This window comes from Hippichthys cyanospilos, chromosome 4, assembly GCF_059441005.1.
Source record: "Hippichthys cyanospilos isolate Australia breed blue-spotted pipefish chromosome 4, RoL_Hcya_1.0, whole genome shotgun sequence".
NCBI lineage: Eukaryota > Metazoa > Chordata > Actinopteri > Syngnathiformes > Syngnathidae > Hippichthys > Hippichthys cyanospilos.
This window is the reverse complement of record NC_142372.1, coordinates 553,928-578,412: the sequence shown is the minus strand read 5'-3', so window position 1 is coordinate 578,412 and position 24,485 is coordinate 553,928. Positions and strand designations below refer to the sequence as shown.

Here is a 24,485-nt window from a genome sequence, read left to right as displayed (position 1 = left end):
GCTGTGCAGTAAGAGCGGAAAGCCGAGCGGAAAGCCGGCCATCCAACGGACACATTTAGCGTTCGATTGGCTTACGACGTATTAGGTAAGCAATAGTCGAGTGTCAGCCCTTCGCCATAAAAAACATGTATTTGACCAGAATTGGATTATTTATTCCTGTTGTTCCCGTTTTAAAAGATGAGAATTCTCATCCACGGCACCGAATGAGTTAAGGGCGTCTTATATTTGGGGAATTACGATTTTCCGATCTTTAATTCTCAAAACGATGAAAGGAATTCGATTTCTGCGCTGCACATTGACCGCGCGTGTTGTCGGCAGGCAAGGAGTTAACAATATTTACAAGCGTGGAGTCAATGATCCGCTCACAGAGTGGACTATCTAAATTCTCTAACAGGGACACGCAGTGAATAATTGCCTTGTTTGTGTCTGGCGCGCACACACAAATCAATCGAGCAGCTCCCGATTTGCTCCCTCGCTCTCTGGAGAGGAGCTCATCTCGGAAGCCGCAACAAGGTTCAGAGGTTTACTATTGACCTGCCTGAGGACACGCGCGCACGCATGCTTTATTTTGCTGCAAAAGCAACGTGCGTGTGTGTGTTGTGCGCAGCAGATAACGAAGCCGCGAAGTCGCAAAGTGCAGGAGAGCCTCGGAAATCCTCGGGAGTCGGAGATGTGTTCCAACCGCGGGGAGTAACGTCACAAAGTCGGAAAAAAAGGGATTTCCGATGGGTGGCTCGGCTCGCGCTCCAAAACGGTGGCGAGTGTTGGGACGAGGTTGGGCGTCCATAACTTACCCTATTTTACAAGTCGCATCGGTATAAAAGCCACAGCAGCCGAAATTAAATACAAAATTAATAAGTATGAGCCGCAGGTCGGAACAACAAGGATCCGCGCAGAAAGAGGAGGGAAATCGTTTTCTTTTTAAACTATTTTCGAATTGCCCACCTTGAGCAAGAGCCTATATGGAATAAGGTTTGTGCCAAAAAAAGAACCAAATACACTATTGGTTTCAAACAAAAAACTTCCAAAGTTAAACGAAACTTTGAGTTTCAAGTAATCGGGAGGAATTTTTCTGACTGAAAAGTTTGACTGACTGACCCGATTGTTTCGTTTTGACCCCCTTTAGCGCGGCTCCACCAAGAGAACGCGTAACGCAAGCGCAGCGACTGCAGTAGGCTTCTATTCTGTGCGCCCTACATAAGAAAACAGTTTGAAAATAGACCATTCGTTGAAGGTGCGCCTTATAATCCCACGCCTTGTCGTCCGTAAAGTATGGTATGTTTATCGATAGTCAAGGACACCAATAACAAATATTTGGAGCCGGTATTTATTTTCAGCCGACAAATAAATCAAACCGCATTTTGTCTGGTAATTACTTGTCAGCAACATGACATGACGTCATCAAAATCACGGAAAATGATTTGGTCCCGCCCGTCCCGCCCACGCGATAAAGATCCGTTTGCTTGTGATTGCCGTGGACGAAAGCAACAGTCGCGTACGTCGGTTTGAATGCCCGAAATGCAAAAAGCTTCGGGGAAGGCGGCCAACGTACGTCCGTATACGGGGCGCAGGCGCCGGCCGTGCCTTCGACAAAGCAAGCGGAGTGTGAGTCTGCCGGTAATTGCTGTTCGGTGTCAGTTGTTGTTGTTAAAGGCGGGCGGCCGTAATGACCGGTAAGCAGAGCCTTAAGCGCCGCTGGCAGCTTGACGCTTTGACGCAAAGCAAAGGTCATTGATTTCCTTCCTTCCCTTAACGTGTCTGAGACTGCAGCGCCTTGTTGTTTTTTTTGAAAGGATTCGTGGGCATTTTGGCATTTTGTGAGCCGGCTCAGGACAGCCGGCCGACGGGCCCACCTTGACAGGCGATCGGGCAAATAAACCTTCAATTTAGCCGGCGGGTCCCGGCGGGGAGCCTTCACCTATCCCGCCTCCTCGCCGTGACGAACGCGGCCTTAAAGATAAGCTAACAGCCCCCGTGCGCCGCCGTCAAAGTCAACCCCCTCCGCAAACGTTGCGTCGATTCGGTCTTCCTCCCGCCCGTCCCGCTTGCGCCTCCCGGGCCCCCGTTCTGGGCTCAAAGGCAAGCCGCGCCTCCGCGCGTGCCGCGGCGGTCCCCAAGTATTCTCTTGGAGTAATTGCATCGAGGCCCTCCCGTATTCTCTGCGGGGGTTGTTTGTGAAGAACGCGTGAGGAGACGACACGTCTCCGGCGGCCGGGGAAAGAAAGCGGGCGCCGCGACCTGACCCAAGGGCCGAACGGCGCGGGATGGCTCTTGGTGTTCCTGGGCAAAAAGATGGCGGCGTGGACTCGCACCTACCTCCCCCGCTATCACAAAGTGATTGTTTGCGCCTTGGCCACGGCCTTTGTAACGAGGGCCGACCCCAATGAATAAATGGGGAGCGGACGGGATGTGCGCTTCTACCGGAAGGAGGTCTGAGAAGGTGCGGCTTCCTCTCCTCTGTCTCTCTCGGTTGTCGTCCTTCCGGTTCGTCGTTTATTAAATGTTCTAGGTTGCCTGAATCCCACCTATTCTTACGCCGTGGCCCGGTTTCGCAAAACACACGTCCCACTTACTTAATGGTGGCAAAGCGTCGCGATCTGTGCTTTTCTTGTTTCGAACGTTTTTCTCTCTTAAAAGAGCGTTTCCAATGGGGAAGGCCGAGGCACTTCAGGCCACTGTGTGTGGGGGCACCTCTAATTTCCTATATGTACGTTCTTGCCCACTCCCAGCGTATATTTCCGGAACCGCCGTCGATATCCAGGTGACGGAAACGGGGCGGGGGCGAGGGGGGCGAGGGGGGCGAGGGGGGCGAGGGGGGCGAGGGGAGCGCGGGCAGCGCTGCGTAACGGGTAATGACATGCTATTTAATGATGCTGTCCACAATGATCCGGCCCGCCGTCACAGTCGCGGAGAGTGGGACAAGGGCGAGTGGGCCCGACGCCATTTTACAAAACCGGCAATACTGCAATACTCGGCCACGCTATGTGCTGATTGGACGCGACGCGTGCCGCCTTCACCGGTTGCTTTGGTCTCCCGATCCTTTCCGCCTTTTCTATCTCGCGTTCTTTCGCAGATTGGTTTTCGGCACGATTGAAGGATTTGCTGTTTTATTGCTTAGTTTCGGCGAGGACGGGACCGACCGTATCCTAAGTTAAGCGATTAGCACGTCTGCCAGGTTTGACATCTTTTGTCAAATTTGTAATAACCGCCCTTGCCTTGGTTTTCTACCCTTTAAACAAAGTGTAAATGCAGACAAGCGTAAATGTAAATCAAGTGTAACATGTCAAAGTGTGAATATGTGGACAAGAACCCATGCAAATACAAAAGACCCCTGTACTGAGACCAACACTGTAGCAAAACAGAATCAAATGTAATCTTTTGTAAACCCTTCGTATTGTCATATGTTCCTATCCGTAAGTTACGTATTTGTGGCACATGAAGTGCGCCGTTTCAGATTTCCCAAATCGTGAGCGGGAACCGAACGCCTCGCCGGTGTAGCCATAGCACTCCGAGCAGTTGGTTTTCATTTTCTTTTGCGACGCGGCTCGAGTTCATTTGACCATAAGTACTCAGACGTTTCAAAAGTTTCACCAAGTTTATGACTGTGCGTGTGTACGCCAAAAGACAGCAATTAACAAACCAGTCGAACGGAATACCTTTCACCAGTACACAAAGCCGCTCTTAATAGAATCAGCTGGAGACATCATCACTTTTACGAGATCCTCTCCGTTTTAGTCATATTCCTGCATGTCAACAAGGATGGACTCGAGCGTCGGTTCAGCCTGCTCGCTTCTTCTATTGCAAACGATGCCGTAACAACCTCAGCTAACACCAGCTGCTGTGCAGTAAGCCGCAACAGGCCGACTGATCCTCATACATACATATATATATACATATATATATATATATCCCCAGAATCCATAAATATGCACAATGAGTCGGTTTTGCATATGTGCATACATAAGACCCCATCGCGCGTCGCCCACATGACAGGCGTAATGACACCTCGGGGCGAAAGATTAAAACAGGACCTGCAGCGAGAGCGTCAGTCCGGCCGCGATAATGAGCAGTGGGGTGGGCGAGGGAGGGGAGGGGCTTCTCGTTAAGCGCGCTGACATTCGACAACATAAAAAAAATAATCACTCATAATCGCAATTAAGTGAGGGAGCTCAGTAATGAGTGTTTAGTTTCACCCAACAGCCACTTTTTAAACGTGGACGCCGCACGCGCTCGCTGCGGGTTAAGCGCGGCGTTTCCAAACGCGGAACAAGTGGGAATACCAACACTTTTACCATTCCTTTCACTCTATGTGTAACTCCGGGGTCGGGAAGGCTTGTCAACGCACACGACGTAAAAGCGGAGCAACAGCACGCCTTGAGGTTGGAGCCGTACTTCGGCGGGATTTTGGCTTTGACTTGAGAGCGAAAATTGAGATACAAGTGCTGAAGAAATGAAAAGCGCTCACCTCGCTTGACAACAAGCAGCAGCGAGTCGCAGCCGGCTCTGCTAGACGGCCAACAGTTCTAAGATAGAAATAAAAAGATGAGATTTAAAGTTTGAAAGTCATTCTGTTGACATTCAAAATAATGGCGATATTAACCCCTGGGGCAAATCCTCACCCAACTCCTGTGATATCATAGGAAAAGCGTACAAAAAAAAAACATTTGGAGGCTAGACTATTGCTTCGATTGTTAAAAAATGCCAAAATATGCCGCGCACGCTTGCAAACGGAAGGTGGAGAGCAAGACCCCAGAGGTGACAAATTGAGCAAATATTGTCCATCGTGGACAAAATAAAAACACCATGTTTTATCATGAGTTTCCCCCAATTATCGTACGAAACCTTTCAACGGCAAATCGCGCGCGATACAAATGTTTATGTTGACACCCATTTGCCAGCCTCTTAAGGACTTGGATGATTGGCTTAGCCTGGACTCCCATAATGCAGAAGTCTTCGTATTAGTCTTCTTCTTATTTTTATGACGTAAGAAATGTTCCTATTTCAACGGATTTTTCATTTCAAGCGATGAGAGTCAAGGTGACCGGATTTAAAGACGGATAGGAAAGATTTGAAATGATCGTGACGGTATTAAAAGTTGTCATGACGAGATTTCAAGTTCTACTTCTACTTTGTCCAGAGATTTTTTTGAGCACGTGAACTTCTACTTGGGTGTGTGAGCACGTGTGGCTTCTGTGTGTGCGAGCACAATAGGTAAAGGTGTGTGTGTGTGTGTGTGTGTCAAAGGGTTGGCATAACTCCACGTGACATCGATCAGAGGGTGGCATGAATAAACAGGCCGTTAGCACACCTCCGACGGCGTGCTCGTGTGAGATGCGCGCACGCGTTTGCGCGGCGCCCCGGGGGCAGCCCGAGGCTCGGCCTCCGGCGCCTGTTCTTACACCGACAAGCGCGCCCCCGGCCCGGCCGGCGGCGCCGTAACCTTTTCAAAAATCCGCCGTGACGTTCACCGACAATTACGGAGAGACGCGGCGAGGCGCGGAACCTGACGCCGAGATGCGCGCCGGCCGGGCCCGACGCCTGACGGGAATCGCACCGAGTTTGGAGCGCCTTTTTTTCTCTTTTCAAACCCTCTCAGCTCACAGAGTGCCGGAGAGCCCTGCCATATAGGGCGCACACCAAAAAGTCCATCTTGAATTTGGGGATCGCGATATTTTTGGCTCTGCTATCTGAGACCTTTGCGTGGATGTCAAATTCCATGGCGCGGATTGCTGGCCGCCGCGCCGTGGCGCATCCGCACGCGCTGCAAATCAATGTTTATTTGTACATTAGCGGTGACTTCTCGCAGCTCGGCGGGCGTGACATCAAAAAGGAAAACGTTGCGAGCGTACAAATGTTAATTTCTCCTGCGCGCGCGCGGCTTTAAAGTTCAGCGGCGGAAACAAACGCACGGCGGCGAGTGAATTAGGCTTTCTATTCTTTTCCTGACGGCCCAGTGAACCTTCTCGTCGACAGACGGCGTATGCACCGGCAAACATGCTGATTCCAACTTAAAGGTCATGTTCTTTTCACGCTGACGAGCGCCTTCCTTCAAGGAGCCCGGCGACGCCGCTCCCCGGCAACCTCGAAAGAAATGAACTCCGCCCAAAATCTTTCTGCTGCGCCACCCCAACAAAAGCCATCAATTACCGCTCACTTTTGGAAAAAGAAATCAAATGAAGCAATCTCGGGAAGACTAAATTGGGCGAGGCTACTCGAAATGGAGCCCACTCACCACGCTGAAGATGAACAACCATCAGAGTGGCAAAAAGCCATTCAAACTAATGACAGCTACTGTACGCAAAACAAAAGCAGTGTATATTCTGCAGCGAGGGTGCAGAAGATTCGATGAGGATTTTTTTCCAAAAGTACTTTTTCAATATTAGTGCACTAAGGTGGTTGCATATGGTTCTATGTACGGAAAGACTTTTCAAAACGGCCGTTCATCGATTATAATCCCACGCGCCTTAAAATACGGGAACATTTTGCAAACGGCTCGTTATACCAGAATTTTGCAATAAGTGGCTTGGCGTTCCAATTTTTTGTTCCTGTCAGGACATGAAAAAAAAAAAGAATTACATTTGCTGACACCTGCAGAGAGGTTGTGAAAATCTCAGGAACACCCTAAAGTGCCTTCACGTAGCCCCGGGAGCACTCATCCCCTCCTTTGAGAGCCGATGACGTATGCGTGAAAATGTACAAGCGAAAAATGAAAAGACTGACGACAGAAGCTAGTTCAAAGACAGGAAAAAAGAGAAAAAAAAAAAGCCCGGCCTCATGTACCGCGAGCGAGTGCGCGCACGCGTGCGTGAAGAATGAATGGTTGCGGCGCCGCGCCGCGACAGCAAAATCAATGCTTCATATGAGGCAGCTGCGGGCTTCGGCCCGAGTGTCGATGTCAAGCAGCTTATTGCTTTTCTTAATAGTCCAAACTTGGCGTTTGCGCACTTTTTGGGGGCAGGTCCGCTCGTGCGGCCGACAGCGCCCCCCCCCGCCTCCCGGAGCCGGGATTCATTACCGAGCGGGCCGGCTGGATATTTGTCGCGGCCGTCACGTGTTGCCGGCGGGGGTCGGCCATTGGCCGGCGCGCCGGACTAATGGCGTTAGACGGAGTAACCGGGTTACGGCGGCGGCGCAGTAATCGGCCCGCCCCGGGCTTGCCGCCGTGATCGATAACAACGGCGGCACTTAGCGGCCCGCGCCATCAATCGTCCCGCTCCACGGGCGCCCTCGACGCCCGCGCTCGACGCCGTTTTCGCGATTGCGCTTAAGCCGTCCGTCCTTCCGTCCGTAGCTACTGTATGTGTCCGTCATCCATATCCTCATCCTATCTATCTATCTATCTATCTATCTATCTATCTATCTATCTATCTATCTATCTATCTATCTATCTATCTATCTATCTATCTATCTATCTATCTATCTATCTATCTATCTATCCATCATTTATGCAGTATGTCCATCATCCACTCATCCTTCTATACAGTACATTCATCCACCCGTACCATCCATCTAAATATCCATGCATCCACCCGTCCATCCATGTAGCTAATCACCTGTTCATTTATGCACTATCCTTCCATCCATCCCCCTCTCTCTCTCCTTCCTTCCCTCCCTTCATCCATCTATAGTTTGGGGAAAATTGGGAGCGTTTTTTGGGTTTACTTGCAACTGGATGAATGCAATTCCTGAAATTGTGGCGTAGGGCTGAATGTAGATGCATTGTATGATTTGGAATGATGTGGAATGTTGGGAATAATCCCTAAGGTGAAACGAATGCGCTAAATGTCGTGAACGTGAAATGGAATAGCTTTAAATGTGAGATTTCAAATCTCCCGATGGAAGTGAAAAGTACTTTTTGGGTGGAAATGGGGACTTGTGGCATCATGTTAGAATGTGTGAATTATTGGAATGTTGGAAATGAATCCTAAGGTGAAACGAATGAGCTAAATATTGTGAATGTGAAATGGAAAAGCTTCAAATGTGAAATTTCAAGGGTCTCAATGTGAGTCAATGGTACTTTTTCGGGCTGGAAAAAGGGGAAACTGAGGGAAAAGGGTAAATATTTCAAATACCAAAAATACAAGCACCTCTCACATGAATATGTGGAACATGTTGACATTGAAACGGCCTGAATTGGATGAATTGTAATTGTGGTGAAATGTGTCAAAAAAGTGTGCGGAATAATCCAAATTCCGTACTATTACAGACAGATCTACTTTTACGACTCCTAACAAGTTATCATTTGTTTCTTCCTCCGGAAGCGCGCAACTTCAGCCAAGCGGACCGCGCGATCGTTAGCGTCCGCGTGCTAACGCGGCAAAGGAGCGGCCGGCTGTGAGCGTCGCTCACCCGGCGGAGCAAAAAAAAAAAAAAAGAGCGGTGCAGATGTAATTTGTTTTCAATGGCTGTTTCAAAAGAATAATTGTGGTGACACCGGCCGCTCGATAATATGGATTTGGGTTTTCAAGTCCGCCTGCGCGCGGGCGAGACCGGGAAAGACGCGGCCGCAGAGCCAAATAGGATAAAAATGGATCGCGCGTCTGCTAAGCGTCAGCGGTGGCCGGCATCATCGGGAGGATTACTGAAGGCGTCCTGTGGGCCAGCTGTACCTTTCATCCCTCTTTTGGGAACAAGTCACTCATAACAAGCCAGTGACGCCAACGGTGCCTGTGCTAGCTTGTGTAGCAAATGCGCTATATGCCGTACATGCCCATGCGTCAACTTGAGTGCTTACGCTCGTTTGTTTATAGCAGGCTGGCCTAACGCTTTTTGTTTGTTTTTTTCCTCTAGGCCACATTGTAGTTTCTGTCGAGTAGCGGAATGACCGTGAGCTCAAATACGTTTTAAGTGTACAATACACTTAGCGTAATCCCACAAATATAAGACACACTTTTTTCCTGCCATAAATGATGGGCAAAAGTACGAGTGCGTCCTATGAAGCAGTTCTTCTCCAACTTTTGGAGTCAGGGACCCCTTTTAGAAAGCAAACTTTCCCGCAAATGACAAAACAAATCAAACAAACAAAAAAATTAAGACATAGTGTACATAAGCTCCCTTTTTATTCACCGACAGATTCAATTTGACAACACTTTTATTTGTTACTTTCCAGCTATACCGAAGTTTCGAAAATGAAATTGCGAACTGCACGCCTCCTTGTGACGAACCGGGTGGATTTCCAGTCCGAAACAGCATTATCACGTAAAATGCCGCTTTAGCTGTGCTGGCTTCATGGCCTCGTTAGCAAGCAATTGTAGGCACAAAACGCAATTTGACAAAAGGCAAAATTATTCCCATCTTTTTTTAAATACATTAAACTGGCTGAATGGATTGCTTCATTGCTGAGAGACGAATACTTTCACAAAATAATGTAAAAAAAAATAAATAAATAAAAAATGTAATTCCAACGCAGACCCCTACTTGGAAAACTATCACTACAAATGGTAACTTAAAATTTTGATTTTTTTTTCTTTTTTTTTTTTTTTTTTTAATTCATGGTTTTCTGTTCTTTCCTGGTTTTGGCTTTTGTCGTCGTTTTTTTTTTTTTAGTTGTGGGGTTTTGTTCATGTGCTTCATGTTTACTCTTCCTGTTTTCTCTTTGTTGGGTCAATGTCAATGTTTTTTTTTTTCTAATTGCTTTTTCAAGTTATGGGGTTTTGTTCACGTTTCGTCCCCCCTGCGTCTCATCAGGATGATTGCGTCCACTTGTCCTCATTAACCCGAGTCCCTCACGTTGGTCAATCAGCTCCCTGTTCCAATTGTGTCTTGGTAGGCGTTCCTTGTTGTCTCGTTTGTTGATATTTCGTTTCCTGCTCCACCCCTGCTTTAAACCGTCATCTAAGATAACGTTTGGCATCGGCTAGCCCGTCATCCAACCGACTGGTGATTAAATTGGCGATAACCACTTCCTGGGGAGAATTACTTTCATATTTCATTTCTGGTCCACGAGTTCATTGAATTTCAACAAAGAGATGTGATTTTCCAAAGCCGACAAGATTCTCTTAGAAGTACGTGGTTTCTCCAATTATTACTCCAATTATTTTCTTTAAGAAGAATCGGTTAAAAAGGCTGAGCTCGACCGGCAGACTACGTTAAATGTATAAGGACGCTAAAGCCTTTGAAAATGAAATTTCCGGCAACTTGCCGTGTGTTTGCTATTGCATCATAAGCTTAGTCAAATTTACGCTGATATCAAATAGAAATGTTGAGAGGCCCGCCCGCCCCCCCGCGCATGCTGCAATCATGAAATCAGAATCTTACAAACGTGGCGGGAAAAGTAATGGAGCCATATCGTTCAATAGTATTCATTTAAAGGGTTTGGGAGCATTTTGGGGGGCTTGGAACGGATTTGGCTATTTACATGTGAAAAGTGGCTCTTTATGAAAGATTCATGTCTCGAAATGACTTCTGGAATCAATGAATTTTGTAAGTAGAAGTCGCACTGTATGAAGAATTTACAAAGAGGACCTTCTTTCTTTTTTGCTCCAGTTTTGACACTATTGGCAAATTCTCGGTGCGTCTTCAACACGGTAAAGTAGCAAATCCCAGAATTGGACTTGAAACGAAGGCTGCGTCCGATGCGCGGGCGCGTCTTATATTTGGGGGATTACGGTGAATATATTGCTTACGCGTGCAGAAGAAGAGCATACGATTAGCGGTCATTATGGTTCTCCTTCGAAAGCCCCCAAAGCCGGCCCCCCCTGCCCTGCCCTCCCCTCCCTAATGACCACTTAGAGCGCGTCCGCTCATTGGACGGAGTTGGCAGGTAAGCCTCCGCCTCACCGGTCCTCGCCGGATGCGTGTGGGCTTGTCCCAAGATGGCGGGGGAGGAGGCGGCTTTCGGTCACCGGAGAGCATGTGATTTATTCTCCCGCTCCGCCTGAGCGCCTGGGCCGCGGAGAAACGCCCGCCCTTCCCTTTGCGGGAGAACATTACGAGGCGCCAGTGGTCATGCTACAGGAGGGGCGCAATGTTTGTATCCTACCCTAGATACGTGCCGCACGCACAGGTCAGCCGCACGCCTCATTGTGGCGCGGCCCCGTGAAATCCCTCCAAAAATTGAGGGATTCATTCAGTGCTGCTCAATTACTTTTCGCAAAGCCCCCTGTAGGATGGAGAAAACATTACACCCCCCCTCACTACCCACTCACCTCAACGACTATAAATAACATCGTTATCCACAAAATGGCACAACTGTACCTCCTTTTTAACATTGAAAGGAAAAACTAAATATATACTGTATAAACAAAATCAAAGTGCCTGAAAAAGAAAAAAAATATATAAGTCCCTATTGAAACGAGAAACATTTTTGACCGACCGAACCATTTGATGCTGAAAAAAAAAAAACAAATCGATAAATGATAAGACATTAACTGATCTGGAACATTAACAGAGCGGCAGCAATTTCTTAACCGTTTACAACTCCCGCACAGACTTTGAGAACGAGAGCCCCACTGCACCACCTGGCGCCGCGTACGCGCAATTACGCTTGGCACGGCAAAAGCAAAGTTCGTTGGAATCGCCCTCCGCCCCCACCGGCGCGGCATCGGAGGGGAGGTGGAAAATTCGAGGGTGGAATTTTCAAAGGGCGTCCTCGGCGAACGCTTCCGAGAAAAGGCACGCAAACGTCCGTTTAGTCATAGTCGTATTTGCATAGCCCCTCGGAAGGTCCCGGCCAGACGGGCCGGTCGCGGCGCTCGCTCCAGGCTGGGGATAATTGCCGGCGCGACGGGATGATCCTACGAGCGCTGACAAGCGAGGGGGCCGCCGGAGCGTGAACGCTGAAAAGATTTCTCCGGCGGCCGCCGCGCCGGGACCGGTGCGCATATGATAATATGCAAATGAGGCGGGACGGTTTTGATTGCGTAGATGGAGAAGGACCGTTTCCTGAGGGCTTGAATGGGATTACCACTTCTTGATCCAGGTGAGCGGCAAATGCTCAAATGGTACACTTGAAAAGCCGAGCAAGCTTTTTGGGACAAACGCGACTGGATGTTAGCCTACCTCGCGCTGCTTTGAGCTTTGAATTTTGCTCTGCAGCTTGTTTCAAGCGTTACAATTACCGTAAGGCTTGTGCTGATTTACTGAGCCCTTTCGCGTCATATGCTAGCATGAAGCCGGTGGGGTTTTATCCGGTGACTATTGGAGCAAAAGTATTTACGGATGCCTATTTCACTCTACAAATGCGCAAAAAAGATCACGTACCGTATTTGTAACAAACGTCACAAACGCGCGACGGGAATCCACAAATGCGTAACGAGAATCCGCAAACACACAGTGGGAGTCACAAATGTGTATGGCGGGTTCCAGTTTGCGCATAAAAAGCTAGTCGAATGCGTACGTAGATCTATGATTGGGACGGTCCTCCTCAAATAGTGGGGCGGGGGTGTTCTCATCATAGTACGGCGGACAAAAGAAACCCCAGGTAAAAACATCAAAATGGTATGAAAACATTGAGGATATTGTTGACATTTTTGATGTCTCCAGCTGATTGGATGAAAAGTGGCACCAGCTGCGCGCGCCGGTTGGAGCACACGGAAAGGTATTCCCCTCGACTCCTTTATCAACTGCGGTCTTTTGGCATATGCGCGCAATCATAAACACGGAACTTTGGGAACAGATGGCAAAATGCACTCGAGCTGCGTCGCGGGGAAAAGGAAAAGCAAGCCTTTAGAGCGCATTCGACGTTACAGTGGCGCAGTCTTCGCTGACTGCTCGCAACGTGGGAACTCTGAAATATGTGAACACGAGAAAATATCATTACAAAAGATGTTACTTATTCCGTTTTGCTATATGGACGCCGAACCGTCCATGCGAAGGTACTAGAATTTGAGCCTAAAATGAAGGCTGCCTCCTACATTTGGGGAGTTGCGGTCAATATGCCTCGCTTACATTCTTCAAATCATTTCAAAACATAGGTTTAAAGCAGGGGCAGCTCGGCGGCGCGCTAGCCCGTCGGGCTCACAGTTTGGGGACCCGAGCTCAAAATCCGGCCGGCTCCGGCCTTCCTGCGTGGAGTTTGCGTGTGCGGGAGGGGTGAAAGTCTAAAAACGTAGAGAAGAAGTGTAGCAATCCCCCGGCTACTAGTACAAGCGCGCCACTTGTCCTTCTCTACCGCCCGCTGTCCTTGCGCACTGACCGCACGCACTATTGATTTTCATTTAGATAACTTAATGTTCGCACGATTCGCGGCGGCGTTTTCAGATGTGCGAGCCCACCTCGCCGTAATCTGCGGCCGTCTCTCATTTTTCCAAAATTCAACCGGCTCGGGAAAGGCGGGAAATAAATGGACAAGGGACGGCTCGTCGATCGATCGCCCCTCGCCCGACTTAGCGCACGGGCATTCTGTAAAAGCGGCAGCGGCCAATTACCGGCAGGTACAGCGGAACGGTCCGCCAGGAATAAGACTTCCGGGGGTAAACGCGAGACGTACGGACGCGCGGGGACCATTCCCGGACACCTTCGCCGAGCGGGGCCGGAAATCAAAAGTCGACCTGCAAATTTAGCGGGAGGCCGAGGGGTGATGGGGTGACCTTGGCGTTTGCCGCTCGCCGTTTGCGCGCGCCCAAATCAAGAGCGCCGATGAAGAGAGAGTCGGGGTTTCATCCGGATTTCAAAGTTGAAAAAGTTGAGGATAACAAGGCCCGCTCATTCGCTAGAGCGTAGACGGCCTAACCAGGCCAAAAACGCCCGTCCGTTTGAATGGTTTTGCTCAAGATTTGGGATGCCGGTCCCGAAGGTGGCAGTAGAGCGCACCACAGAGTGGGACTCCTTTTACCGCCGCCGGCCACTTTACAGCACTTTCAAGACATTTTCAAGCGCCGCGGGCTGTCGTGTCCAAAGCTTATGCAGCGGTACCTCTGCGTAAGTCATTCATTTGTTCCAAAAGTCCTTTTTGAACATGGATTTTCCATTTGCTCTCAATTTGAAACGGAAAAGTGCAAAAGACAAGCATTTTCCGCTTTCTGCAGAAAGAAGCTTCCAACAGCCCTGAAGTGGGAATTGAATTTGTAGACGGCGACATCATTTCAAGGCCAACCCCCCAAACGAGAGTTTGAGGACGCGCCGGGTCGGGCGACAGACTAAACGCGCTGTCGAATCGGGTTCCGTCAAGGCGGCCGGGGGACGTCGGCGGAGTCCGAGCAGAGTGGGCCTGACACGCCGCGGGCGCCCACGCCTTGACGCGTCCTAAAAGGCGCAGAGTGGACACGTCACAACAGAGGAGACGGGACGAGATAAGGACGGCACGGCGCACGACAAGGCCGCCCTTCGCTCTTTCCCCGCGGGGAAACGGGCGCCCGACTGATTGACGCGTCCGCGGGTGTCGATCGGGTACCTCCCGGGAAATCTTTTTCAGACGGGCGCCTCCCCCGACAGCAAAAAGACGCAAACAAACAAAAAAATGCGCCGCGCCATCCGCGCCCACCGCATTTGCATCGAAGGTTGTTTTAAAACGATATCAATATATAATCAATCGTGAGTTTATCGCCCGCCCGCTTGGGAACAGATTTTTTTTCGAACGAGCGCAGAGGAAGCTCCTCAAACGCCGGTTCCTCGCGGCTTTTGAAGGCTCGCCGAAAAGCGCGCGAGGCAATACTTAAGCAATAACATCTGCCTTCTCCGCGATAAAATGATGTTTTCAATGATGACGCTTTGCAGGTGGCGACTTCTTTGGGGGTTTAGCTGGAAAGTGCTTCTTCTCACTTTTTTTCTTTTCCCGAAACAAAAGTTAGTTATTTATGTCTAACGCGCACTAATTTGGGGGCAAACTTGTGTGAGGCATTCAGGGATGAAAGAAGGTTACGCCCTTGGGTGGTAATTACCTCTGCCCGGACGCTAATGGTTTTTGCGCGCGTGCGTTTGTGTGTCTTTTTAACAACGTGCCACTTTGCCAAACTTAGCGGCTTAACTTTGGAGCAAAATAAATAAATAAAATATATATACAGGATTTTGAAAATGACACATGAATGAAGTTCCTTTGATTTTTTTGCCCAGTCAGAGATGGGATGAGTAAATCTAACTAGGTATTAAATAATTGACTGACCTTTTTGCATGTTTTCAGTCGGCGTGTTGCGGTAGCAACGCGAATTTGCTTTTAGCACCCAACAATCGGGGCATCCCGTTTCCGTATTGTGACAAGTTTTGTCAGCGCGCGACGCTCTCCGCTATTAGCATAAGTGCGCGCGCGTCATTTTACACCACACGAGAAGTGAAAGGTTGTCGCCAGCAATCGTACCTTACAAGTGATGTTTTCCCGTGGCGTGCGCTCACACGTCACGGCTTCACGCGACCGCTTCCTGCATATTCAACTCCCGCCGTTTCGCGCCCTTTGTTTTTCGGCCCTTGGTTTTTCGGCCCTTGGTTTTTCGGCCGGAAGAAGCTTGACTTTCAACTTTGAAATTCCGTCAACGCTCACCTGTTAGCAAAAGCGATTGTTCAAGATTCCAGAGCTGTGTCACACACGCGGTAATGGCACACAATGAAATTCTTACTCTGCTCGCTTCCCCATAATCGAGGGAATGATAAAGTAGGCGATGAAAGAAAACTAATAGAGCCATCAGGGCAGTCATAATCAAGCACGGATAAATGCAAAGACTTCCATTCGGAGCATATTATGTATGGAGTGGAAGAAACTGCATGCTGCATAGTGAATCTGTAAGAAACCCAAACCCTCTTGCAGTGCAAAATATGACCGATTCACCCTTACCTGCAAATTCAACAAAAAGAAAGTTTAACTTTATGAAACAGCTATAAAATCGCTTCTGTAGAAAAAGTAAGCAACGGTTACTACGTTCCGTTTTATCGTACTTTTGTACATTTTTGATCGTATTTTATGCATTTTAACGACTGAATGACTGAAAGAAAACACACACACACACACACATAACCACACTTGCGGTACTGAGTTAGCGTTAGCATTCCCTGCATGCAATGATTAAGATGGAGCGCTAACAGACGCTCCCATTTGGAATACATTACTCTTTAATTCTTTGTACACAAAGCAGCGTGTGTGTGTGTGTGTGTGTGTGTGTGTGTGTGTGTGTGTGCGTGTGTGACAACAGCACATTATCGCACTCACTCACTGTTAATTACACCTACACACACACACACACAGAGGGGCTCTATCTGGCTAGGAATCTTGTGTTTTCCTGACCAGTTGTTTTTTTTTCTTCTTTTGAACATAAAAGGTGGGAGGGTTGAGCGCGGGCAGAGGGAGGAAGAGGGAGGAAGAGGGAGGGAGAGGGAGGGAGAGGGAGGGAGAGGGAGGGAGTCGGCACCTGCGCCCATGCTATCTTTTACTCCAAAATGCATGCTTATTGTTTAGTTACTACATTCCCGCGACTCGCTGAAACCAATTGCATGACATTCCCTTTCGAGCAGCGCCATCTAGTGGATACATAACGCAAGCCAAGCCACTACTGGAGCTTCTATTCTGTGTGCCTTATAATTTAGTGCTCTTTACATTGGAAAACAGTTTTAAAAAAGGTTATTCATTGATGATGCGCCATGTCATTCGGTGCGCCTTATAGCGCGGTAAATACGGTATTCACGGCCGTACGTCATGCTGAACCTGCAAGGTAGTTCACGTGAACCAAACGCTAACGACGTAACTGCAACCAAAACTGAAAAAAAAACGCGATTCTATCGAAAACACTGAACGCCAAGTGAAAGGACGTTCATGCGACTAGCTAAAACCAAGTACACGGCATTCCCTTTGGTGCAGCTCCATCCAGGGGTTGGGTAACGCAAGCCCAGCCACTACTGTAGCTGTAGATATGTTGGGGCCTGATAATCTGGTGCGCCTTATAGTGTGGAAAAGATGGTGTTTTGCTCTTAATTTGAAAAGGAAAAAAGGGTTTTCACATTGCCCCATCGGCCGGTGCGCTAGCGGGTAAAAAAACGGCTTTGAGGGGGTGTTTTTTTTTTTGTGCCGACGAGGAAGTAACATAAGCTCAGGGCAATTTCCTTCCTTTTGACGCCGGCATGTTTTAGGACGCGCACTTGAATGATGAGCGCGAGGGAGCGAGCGAGCGAGCGAGCGAGCGAGCGAGCGAGGCTAGCTTGTGGCCGCATCCATTTGCTGAGTGACTGGCTGCTCTCATTAACGCCGCTAATGCACTTGTAAAGCAGTCGGCGGCGGCCATAGATCAGCAAGTGTGTGTGCGAGTGCGTGCGCGCGCGCAAAGGGGAAAGAGGAGGAAGAGGAGGAGGTGGTGCTGGTCAGTGGAGATGTCGCCGGCCCATTAATCTTGGCCTCTTCCTGCCTAGTTATTGTGTATTTCTTTTGGCCAGAGATTGATTGTAGCAGCACAAGATGAATTTGCCTGCTGGACCTTCTCCTTCTTCCTCCTCCTCCTCTTCTACTTCTTCTTTTCTTCTTTGTTGTTGTTTTCCAACTCCTCGCAGGCTCAGCCAAGGTGATAATGCGCTGTGTGCCCCCCCCCCCCCCCCCCCCCCCCCACCCCTTCATTTATTCCAGATTACAATCGCGCTCCCTTGCAGAAAAAGTGTGTTTCGGCGCCGGAAAAGAAACGAGGAGGAAAGGAAAGGCGAGGGAGCCTTCGCGGAGGACGTTTGACCCGCCGGACCGCAAGTGAGCTTCGTATTGGTCCCGAACCCCCTGCGGTCACTCGCAAGGGGACTTGACAAGACCTCGCTCTCCTGGAACGGCGAGCGGGCCGTCCGGCGCGTCCCCTTTGGACATTTTCTTCACGTGCGATTGAGAACGCTGCCCATGCAGTACGGCCATCCCCCAAATAGAAGGCACATTTTCTTGAACAGCGATCGAATCGCTAATCGGCTTGGCCCACAAGCTAAAACGACTTTCACAACCCTGACAAGTTGAATTCGGACAAAACGAGTCCAGCTCCACTCCCTTGCGCATCGCTCCATTCCTTTTGGTGTACGCGAATACGACGTACGCGGATGTAGTGCGTCGACCGAACGTCCCGGGTATGGGAGGCCGAGGCCGGCGCCGACCGAGCCGTCGCATGACGCGGGCGCGTCCGCGACTCCCTCGGCCTTCCCGACAAGCTATTCGCCGAACACGGTTTCCGCACCGCGGAAAGTTTCAAAGTCACTCAAACGAGGAGACGCGCATCGCTCAATTCCTTTTTTCCTTTGCGCTCTCCTGACATTAGCGGCGCACGCGCGCGTGCGTTGACCTTTCTGCAACGACGGCCCGTCAGCACACTCTCTGTCCCGGGCCATCCATCTATGCCAGCGTGGGTCCTCCGCGCAATCCTCCACCGGCCTATTAACGCACACGCGCACGCGTGCGCGCTGGTCATGGGCAGGCGGCACACGTGCGCGCGTAAAAACACCTCTCACTTCCTTCCGTGCAAACAATCGGGAAAACCTTGAAGGATCTCTCTCTCTCTCTCTCTCTCTCTCTCTCTCTCTCTCTCTCTCTCTCTCTCTCTCTCTCTCTCACACACACACAGCACAAGGAATCCTCCATTGTCCCATTAGGTCAGAATGCATGCGCTCTGCTTTGAGGCTTAGCTCAGCCCGGTTAGCCCGGGGGATCATTAGGGCCTCCGCGCACACGCGCACACACAAATAATCCAGGTGGCCTGTTGTTATTTATAACAAAAGAAAAAGAGGCAGAGCGCAAGCGGATGACATCATCAGGCCCGTACGGACTCTGGATGACAGGATGTGCGTGCGCGTGCACCATTGTGTATAGGCGACCCTTTCTGTTATATTTGTGAGCGCGTAGATCAAAGTCCTCAGATTCGCCGGCCACTCGCACACACACACACACGCGCACACACATGCGCCCAGCGGTCCAGCAGGACGTGCGCAGGACCAGATGTTGCGCTTGAAGAAAACAACAACATGATTGATTGGCCTGACTGGCACTTTTTTTGCTCTGGCCTAAACGTGGCACAAGCTGCGTCTTTTGTCGGTGACAGCGGGTCGCGTTTGAAGGCGCGCTTTCCGATGGGTTAAGGGCTCGAAAAGAATGAAGATATTGCCAAAAGGAAATCAGAGCTGGGTGTACCGTACGCAAAAATGGCCTTAAGCGGCAAAAAAGGCTAGAAGGCAAAAAGGGCTAGCTAGAAAAGAACGGTATCGCCAATACAAAAATGTAAGAACATATATTTCGACGTACCGTACGCAGCATAGCCTTAACCTGAAAAAATGCACCTAGCAAGCGGCGGAACGTTAAAATGCTTCAGGCTACCCGGTTAAACCGATGCTTAACTGGCCATACAAACGGTGTTGTACGTTCCGTTTAACAAAAAACCGCAATAAACAGAAAAAGACTATTATTGAATACGCTATTCTTCCGTCCTTAATATATTGCCGAGGTACGAAACGGCTCAATCGGCAGATCTTCAAAATCTGAAGTCTGACAAAAAAGAAAAACGAATCAACAAACCAGTCAAAATATTTGAATCGGGACATCTCCATTCTATTACCCTTCAATAGCGATGGGGAAACGAAGCTTCGCGAAGCACTCGCGATTGTTTATTTGGTTCCACTGGCAGATGGAACATTTCGGTTTACATATAAATGCTAGCGCAGTGAAAACGAATGTCATTTTCCAACGCATCTTTGAAGCGAGAGTGCCATCCAAGAGCGGTCGAAAAACGTGTCGCCGGCGCTTCGCGAAGCTTCGTCTGGCCATCGCGGCCAATTTGGGGAAAAATCCCCGAACGTCTTGGTTTCCTTCGATGCGTCAAATTGCCTCCGGTGGCGCTCATGTGACCGCACCGCTTCATTACAAAAGTTGAGAGCACCATCAAGTGGAATTTAAAAGCGCTTTGTGGACTTAAGGAGCTTAAACTTGTGACATGTTGCCAACTTGACACACTCGCGCGCGCAAAGTCCACACACACACCCACGCGCACACGCACACACACACACACATAAACACACCCACCCGCACACACACACACACACACACACACACACACACCGCGTATCCCTGACCTCACCGAGAAACCGAGGGGCAAGCAGAATACCGTTGACACTCTTTGGATTACGCTAACCTTCACTTTGCTTCATCATATATCATTTCTAAAATCGAAACGTTTTCTTTCCGAACAACGCAGTTCAAATATTCCCTATGTGCGGCGTTAGAGGCCACAGGGCTGAGTCGGCTCACACAGGAAGCATTTGGCCTGATGGCAAACTAAAGTGAATGAAAGCTACATGCTCAAAAAGAGGCAAGAACAAATAGTATTGCTCCCGCGGACTTGAAAAGGACTCGGAAATGATGTCGCCTTGTTTACATTTGACTTCCGGCCGTGGCGCAAACCGCGTACGTAAATGCATGGATGAGGACGGCCTTTCGGGTTGCCGCAGGTAGATGGTCGGGATTTGCCCACCGCGCGGCAGGGGAGCAAAAACGACTTTCGGATCGATCGGGGTCGTCATGACAACGGGGGAAAGGTGACATCATCGGAAAAGAAAGTCGAAGGAGCGCAGTATTCGCGCCGCAACAAAGAATCGAGGCTAATCGACGTTAGCGATATCAGCTCAGCCAGTACAACCGGGGCCCGAACGTAAGACGTCTTTAAAACGGATTCGTCGTCATTGCGAGCGATCGGCTACCGGAACTGACTTTTTGCTTGAATCATGGAGAAGACCGTAATTCCACATATATAATTCACACTTTTTTCCCCCCAAAATAAAATGTATATTATCCGTATTACTTCCAATAATTACCGTAATGGGACACGGGCGGCGTCTAGCCTCCACTGCACCACTGATCGGCACCAAAGCGTTGCTGTGTTCCATGCACGCTAAAATAAGGAAAATACCAGAATTTGAGCCTAAAATGAACGGGGGTGCAGCTTCGAATTGGGAAGTCACGGCAATATTTTCGATGCGCCTGGTTATCGACACCTGTGACTGTCGGGAGCCGGATACATAGTTGTAGTTTCTGTTTGGGGACTTTGCGGGTCAGGGAGGAAGCGGCGGGGTTGCGGCCGTCCCCAAGCGCGGCCTGGCTTTCATGCGCTTTTTCTGCTGGCGGCGGCGACAAAGCAATATCCCCGGGGCCCTTTCATCACGCCCCGAGCGCTCGGGCCCAGCGTAGCGCCGGCCCGGCGGCCCCCATTGATCAACGCCAGCGCGGGGGCGACGGGACGGCGGACGCCCGGGCCGGGCGGGGCCGGGCCGGGCGCGGGGCCATTTGTCAAAGTTTTATCTGATTGCAGAGGTATTGGATCTATCGGTCACGGCGTATGAGCCGGGAGATCCGCCTCCTCTCCGGGCATTCTTCTAAATTAGAGGCGGCCGATGTCGGAGCGACGGCGGCCGCCGTCAAAGGCAGCCGGCGATTCCGTCCCCCCCGGTGCCCGAGCCCGCGGGCGGCAGATTGCCCGGCGCGCTGACAAAGCGCCTGCCGGCCGCTCATCAAGCATCCCATCCATCCGTCCGTCAGCCGGCCGGCCCGCTCCGACGTCGGCGGGTAACGTCGCCGCCGCCCCATAATGAAAGATAGGAAAACATCACACGGGCTGTCGGCCGGCGTTAGGCCCCGAATGTATCCCACTTTGCCGCGCGCGTTGTTCCGCCGCCCGCCTCCCCGCAATCGCCGTCCTCGTTCGACCTCCTCGGCGACCATCCGTCACCTTGTCCGGGATCGACGTCTCGCGCCTCTCTTTCCCCGGGAACGCAAAAGAAAGAAGGACTTGCGTCGGGAGATTTGAGGGGGACGAGAGCGCTGGAATTGTCTCCCGCCTTTATCGGTACCCGGGCCCGACTTGCGTTTCATTCGGGAAAAAGTCACGCCTTATCTCCGTCTATGAAAAGCGGACCCGATCCACCGACTTGGCGCCGGGAAACCGAGTTGAAGTTAGATGAGGAGTTTCGTTCCGACGCGAGGATCGCTTCGCCGGCGTCTCGCGACGCATTAAACCGCCGGCGTCGAACATACGGTCGGTTCTGGTGCCAAGGAACTATACTGAGCAAAGACGAGGAGCTTCCTTTCGGCAAAAAAACGCCACTTAGGTACTAAGAAACTATGTCGAAGTGACTTGAGATGTTTCGTTTGAACATATAGTGAATAACGTCCATCTGGGCGCCAAGGAGCCGTGCTGAGTAACATTGAGGAGCTTCACTTTGGCGTTAGCGCCATCTTGTGACGACCGGGGCCGGAAGCTCTTCTTCATTAAAAAGGATAGCGGTATTGTTTTTTGGTTTGTTTGTTTTTGATCCAAAAGTTTTTATTAGGCCCGGCTTTGAATTTGACCCGCTCGGCCGCGCGTCTACCGCGCGCCCGTCGGCGCGGATATCGGCAGAGTGTCATCGGGACCAATGAATGAATGAAGCGTTCTGGCCCGGGCGCCTGCCAAGCTGTCGGCGGCGAGCCGGGATGCGTGACTGACAGCGGCTGATTGCCAGAGAAGCGCGAGCGCGGCGGGAGAGGTGCCGAGTCCATTTGTGGAAGACGTCGAGCGCTAACTGGGGAAGGTGCGCTCCTTGTTAGCGGGACGTAGTTAGCATGCGCTTTGTTAGCGTCCCGACAAACCCGCCCGGGCGGCCATCGGACCTTCGCGGCCGAAAAAGACCTTACGCGGACGGCTTGGCTTAAAAGCTTCCTCCCATTTCCGCAGTTGGACAAGCCGGAGACGGGAAGCCGGCGCCGTCATGTTCTCATCGCCGTGGCGGGGGCTTTCCAAGGTTTTTTTTTTCCCCCCTCTTTTTACCTTGACTTTGTGGAAATCACTGACAATTATACACCTATCGTATATACAGTACATGCACTTACGTTTCATTTTATATCTGTGTTTTATTATTTTATATGCACACGCTCATACCCTAAGTGGTAACGACGGATGGCCCGACCCCAAGGTTTTGGCTTTTCAATCAGAATGCTAATCCGGCCCATGTGAAACTTTTCTCCGATTAGCAGCGCACACACTCGCGTGCACGCGCAGGTTGTTTGGCGCTCCGGTTTGGTCTCGGCGGCGGGGATGCTTTATTGCGCTTGAGGAAGCCGCGAGCGGCTGCGCGCTGACAGGCGCCGGCGCGCGGCGCTCTGTTTGTTCAACGTAATTTCATGTTAACATTATTGCGCACCCCCCCAATTTGAAGACGTATCAATATTCGCCTTTGTTTATCAAGGCGACAGCTGCTGGATATTGCATTTTGCATTTTTATGTTTTCCTTTATAAGCGAGTATTAAAACATCATATATCTGCTCTTTTTATGGGCTGACACCGGGAACGGGGAAGCGCCGTTAATAGCCAACACACACGCGCAAAAACAGCATCATTAAAACAGGCCGAAAATGTGTCATCTAACAAGCTGCTTGATACGTTACTCTTCCGCTTCCTGTGTGAATTTATATATATATAATTTTTTTTTTGCGTACATGAGAAAAGGAGGACGCGAGACGAGCAGGTGAGCAGCAGCAGCTTGTTGCAAGCGACAAAGCGGTAACGTGCGGCACGGCAGGCGGCGATTTACGGTCTCCGCGAGGACGGCGGTCCCCAGGCGAGCAGAGTTCCCGCGGCGGTGATGGATGCGGCGTCTGATTGGTCCTGTGAGTGATGGAGAGCCGAAGCCCGTTTAGCCGCTTTAATATACTCGTATTAGCGCGCATAAATAACGAGCGTGTCCGGAAGCTAGCCAGATTTGATTGCGCCGCAGCTAATAGGCTTCCGTCGCCACTCCCGCCGCCGCAGTCCGCCCGCGACTCTCCGGCGTCGACGGCGAACTCGAGCGACATCTTTATCATGAGGCGGAGCAGCAATTTTCGGGGGGTCTTTCCCTCCTTTTCTCGCACTAGTCTTTAAAAGGAAGAATGTGATATAAATGTCAAATTGAATTTGCACAATTACTCAATCAAAACGTTGCTAATGGATGCCTCGTGAAACAGATTTATGACTTTTAAAGCTGTTTCTCAGCACATCAATTGCACTGCTTTTGAATGCAATGGCAGGAACAGTACTGCTTTCTTTTCTTTTCTTTTCTTTTCTTTCTTTTCTTTTCCCGGCGCTCTTTGAAAAAGGCCGAAACGATTCCCTGTTACTGATCGGCCATGGAAAACGCCGCTCAACCTTGATACGTTTTTCTCTTTTCCAACTTCTTTTTCAGTGCTTTGGAGCCAGCGTAGAACACGATTACTTTTCCCGCCGTTGTTTTCACAAGGTGTTTCTTACACGCTTTGAAAGGACAAAACGCAAATGGAGTCATTAGGAAGAGTTGTCCCGATGACAAACATATGTTGACGTTGACAAAGCCAATTAAAGGTGTGAGCGAGTGCACGTGGCATCATTAAACGTGCCGCCTACAAAGGCGGAAGGAAGAATCGCTCTTACGATACGTATGAAATGCGCCCGTTGTTTGTCACCAAGGTGTTGCTGTCATATAAATAGATGGAGTCCCGTTGCTGTCGTTTCTTCACGACAAACGTTTCTTTTTAAGCACATTTTACAGCCAAATATCAGAGCGGTGTCCGCATGCGTCCGCGGAGGCCCGACTACATATTTACGTCATTGATAGGGTTTAAATTCAGGGTTAGA

The 24,485-nt window shown here is 50.1% G+C and overlaps 1 long non-coding RNA gene across 1 annotated transcript in view; it reads right to left on the bottom strand.

Annotated features, from left to right (window-relative positions):
• Nucleotides 1-4,465: 4,465 nt before the first annotated feature.
• Nucleotides 4,466-24,485, bottom strand: part of LOC148424175 (uncharacterized) — a 68,911-nt gene continuing 48,891 nt past the window's right edge. Inside the window, exon 3 of the long non-coding RNA XR_015865270.1 lies at nucleotides 4,466-4,523. This is a non-coding gene — a long non-coding RNA (uncharacterized LOC148424175). The remainder of the gene's footprint in view (nucleotides 4,524-24,485) is intronic.